This window comes from Giraffa tippelskirchi, chromosome 4 (genome assembly GCF_054371585.1).
Source record: "Giraffa tippelskirchi isolate mGirTip1 chromosome 4, T2T-mGirTip1v1.2.pri, whole genome shotgun sequence".
NCBI classification, from domain to species: domain Eukaryota; kingdom Metazoa; phylum Chordata; class Mammalia; order Artiodactyla; family Giraffidae; genus Giraffa; species Giraffa tippelskirchi.
The window spans coordinates 160,725,601-160,730,022 of record NC_137278.1 but is presented as its reverse complement, the minus strand read 5'-3'; the positions used below and the strand labels follow the sequence as shown (position 1 = coordinate 160,730,022).

The following is a 4,422-nucleotide window of genomic DNA, read 5'->3' as shown; positions in this document are numbered from 1 at the left end:
GATTAATCTTTCAGGAAGTGGTGGCAGATCATGAGTCACATAGAAAGTAATCCATTCTTTGTTGTTCAGTCACTCAGTTGTGTCTGACTCTTTGTGACACCATGGACTGCAGCAGGCCAGGCTTCCCAGTCCTTCACCATATCCCAGAGCTTACTCAAATTCAAGTCCATTGAGTCAGTGATGTCATCCAACCATCTCGTCCTCTGTCGTCCCCTTCTCCTCCTGCCTTCACTCTTTCCCAGAATCAGGGTCTTTTCCAATGAGTCGGCTCTTCACATCAGGTGGCCAAAGTTTTGGAGCTTCAGCTTCAGCATCAGTCCTTCCCTGGCGATCCAATGGTTAAAACTCCATGCTTCCAATGCAGGAAACTTGTATTTGATACCTGGTTAGTGTACTCAGATCTCACAAGCCACACAGCCAAAAAGAAAAAAAAATAGTGTATGTGGGGAATATTGGATATACACATGCAAAATAATGTAATTAAACTCTTGTCTTATACCATACACAAGGATATACTCATGGATTAAAGACTTCAATGTAAGAACTGAAACTATAAAACTTCTTGAAGAAAAAACAGGGAGAAGCTTCATGACATTCTTCTTGGCAACAGTTTCTTGAATATGACCCCAAAGGCATAGGCAACAAAACCAAAAATAGACATATGGACCTACATCAAACTAAAAGGTTTCTACACAGAGAAGGGAAACAATCAACAAAATGGAAAGGCAACCTAGGGAATGGAAGAAAGTATATGCAAACCATGTATTTAATAAAATGTTAATTTCCAATATATAAGATCATATGTCTTCTGCAGACTAATAGCAAAACAACAAGTAACACAATATAAAAATGGGCTAAAGACTTGAATAGACATTTCTCCAAAGAAGACATACAAATGACCAGCAGGTATATGAAAAAAACCTCAACATCACTAACGAGTGAAGAAGTACAAATCAAACCACACTGGGATATCACTTCACACCTGCCAGAATGGCTATTAGCAAACAAACAAACTAAAGGTAACAGTATGGTGAAGATGGGGAATAACTAGAATCTTTGTACACAATTGATGTGAATGCAAATGGTGCAGCTGCTGTGGAAAATGGTAAGAAGTTTCCTTCCCAAATTAAAAATAAAATTACCATATGATCTAGTGATTTTACTTCTGTGTATGTATCCAAAAGAAATGAAATCAGGAACTCAAGAGATATTAATTAGCACTCCCGTGTTCATAGCACACTATCCACAATAGCCAAAATGTGGAAACAACCTAAATATCCATTGACAGATGAACTGATAAAGAAAATATGGAAATATTCAGTGTTATTCAGCCTTAAAAAGAACAACATGGATGAAACTGGAGAACATTATGCTAAGTGAAATAAGCCAGACACAGAAGAAAAATGCTACACGATACCACTTACATGATGGCTCTAAAATAGTCAAGCTTACAGCAGAGAATAGAACAGAGTTGGTCAGAGGCTAGAGGGTTGGGGGAATTAAGAAGGTACAAAGTGTCAAAGGGACAAAGTGTTGGTTATACAGTATGATAAGTCTAGAGATCTACTGTATAGCACTTTGTCTATATATATATATGTATATATACATATACACACATGTATGCATGCATGCTAAGTCACTTCAGTCATATCCAACTTTTTGTGACCCTATGGACTGTAGCCCACCAGAATACTGGAGTGGGTTGCCATTTCCTTCTCCAAGGGATCTTCCCAACCCAGGGATTGAACCCACATCTCTTATGTCTCCTGCATTGGCAGGCAGGCTCTTTACCACCAGCACCACCTGGGAAGCCCATATACGTGTGTGTGTGTGTGTGTGTGTATATATATATATATATGCCTATGTTAATACTGTATTGTATACTGAAAACTTTACTGGGAGATATATCTTATGTTGTGTCTTTATTACAAGAATTGAAAATAAAAAAGGATGGAAGAAAACTTTGGAGATGATAGATATGTTTATAGCATGGATTATGATAATGATTTCATAAACATATACTTATCTCCAAGCTTAAGAAGTTGTAAACACTAAATATGTACAGATTTTTGTATGTCCATCATACTTCAATAAAGTGGTTTAACAAAAACAAGTTGACTCACATTGGAGGGGTGAAAGTTATTCATTTATAATTTTGCATAAGATTGCAGCAAATACTGATGTCATTTCTATTATTTTCATTTATTCAGGCAGTCATTAAAGAGATATCAATTGAATGCCTCCTATATGCCAGGTTCTGTGCTAGCCTAGACCGGCCTGATATTGGTAAATCAGAATGGCCCTTTCTGGGGCTTCCCAGGTGGTCGGAGAAGGCACTGGCACCCCACTCCGGTACTCTTGCCTGGAAAATCCCATGGATGGAGGAGCCTGGTAGGCTGCAGTCCATGGGGTCGCTAAGAGTCGGACACGACTGAGCGACTTCACTTTCACTTTTCCCATTCATGCACTGGAGAAGGAAATGGCAACCCACTCCAGTATTCTTGCCTGGAGAATCCCAGGGATGGCGGAGCCTGGTGGGCTGCCGTCTATGGGGTCGCACAGAGTCAGACACGACTGAAGCAACTTAGCAGCAGCAGCAGCCAGGTGGTGCTAGTGGTAAAGAGCCCTCCTGCCAATGCAGAGTAGACATAAGAGACTCGGGTTCAGTCTCTGGGTTGGGAAGGTCACCTGGAGGAGGGCATGGCAACATACTCCTGTATTCTTGCCTGGAGAATCCCATGGACAGAGGAGTCTTGTGGGCTGCAGTCAATAGAGTCGCACAGAATCAGACATGACATGACTGAAGAGACTTGGCATGCATGCACACATGGCCATTTCTATGCTGCAGTTGTTTGTATAAGTAAAAGAGGAAATCTAACAGCATTCTAGAAGATAACATTAAGAATGAGAAGAGATTTCATAGAGGAAAATAAGGATCATAGTTAAAAAAAACATGAAAATACAGCAAGCAAGGAAATAAATGAAGCAATTAAGGAAAAATATAGTGGAAAACAAATAAATGATGGAACTTCTATGAGGAAATGAAAATAATACATATTGGAGAGGGTCATTCCTAGTCTTGAAAGCAAAACTCCATTAGAGAAACAAAGGGTAGTAATTGAACGAAGCAGTGACTGGATTGAACAGAGTAATGAATTATACCTGGGAAATTTTCAGAGGCTGGAATGAAACTGAACAAAGAAAGAGATAAAAAGATCAGATGATCTGAATACCAATTTTGAGTTGCTAGTTATGAATCACTGTGAATGACTCATTTTCTTTCCCAAAATCTCATCTTTTGTAAATCCAGAAAAGCTGACTGTATAGTTAGGTAGAATGAGCCTGGGTCATCGAGTAGCCTCAATTTAAGAACAAGTACACTGAGTAGGTGAGTGACTAACACACACTTACCGAGTAGGATTGCATTCCTCTTTCCAAGCTCAGTAAAGCCCATCCTATAAAGTATTGGAAGGATGTCTCTGCACAGCAATTCCCAGAAATGCATTTCATAGCCCAAATGAAATTATAATAGTAGCTAATTTACAGCCCCAGAAGGTTTACCAGACACTTCCTCTTAAGTGCAATTTGTGTTGAAAATAATAATCCCATGTGGTATTTGTTTTCTCATAAAATGAACTTAAAAGTAAGCGGAAAAAAAAAAAAAAGATATTTCTGCTCCACAAAAGTCAATCAATCGTCTGGGATTTGGTTGAGGTTCTTGACTTATTTATGTGATTCATCTATGGTGGTTCATTTGGTTAACTTAGATTATTGCTTGGTAGAGGCAGTATATTTGCAGAGTATGAGTATGGGGAAGAAAGGACAATTAAACTACAGGAAAATGCACAGAAAGTGTTAGGCTCACATTTGGTAATTAAACTTGTCAGTGTTTCAGGTGAAATTTCATTATGCCCCTTTGCCAGGAGGTGACACCATGAGCCTGTACAATTTTCTTTTCTCCTGCTTGGCTGTGGCACCTGGCCTTCTTCCCAGTCCTGTGCAGATTACTTTGACATTTCAGTTCATCTGGGTGGTTTCTGTCATTTTCTACTTGAGAAAATTGGAGGCCAGAGAAGCTAAGTGACTTCCTCACACTCTCGTCTAAGTCAGCACCAGAGCCAAGCTACAATTCTCCAGCATATCCTTCACCATACAGGCGGGGGCTCAGCTTTGTTCCAGGTTTATTCAGTAGGACAGGAGAATGTGGGTGCCACTGGAGAATGTTCTGGGGGCTGGATGTTACTGTGAGAAAACCAACGCATCAGTAGAACATGTTCTTATGCAGTTCTCATCTCCTACTGAAAACTTAGTACAAAGGACATTATTCAGTTTTATTAGCATATCAGTTCTGTGTGTATGTGCACCTCCCAAAAAAATTTGCTTTCATGAAATAAAAGGAAAAAGTAAAGAAGAATTCAGTTT

General features: G+C 39.4%; 1 protein-coding gene across 12 annotated transcripts in view; it reads left to right on the top strand.

The window, feature by feature from the left end:
• The window catches only part of ANKS1B (ankyrin repeat and sterile alpha motif domain containing 1B), a 1,049,816-nt gene that overhangs the window by 810,811 nt on the left and 234,583 nt on the right, over positions 1 to 4,422 (top strand). The gene's annotated exons all lie outside the window — the stretch shown is intronic.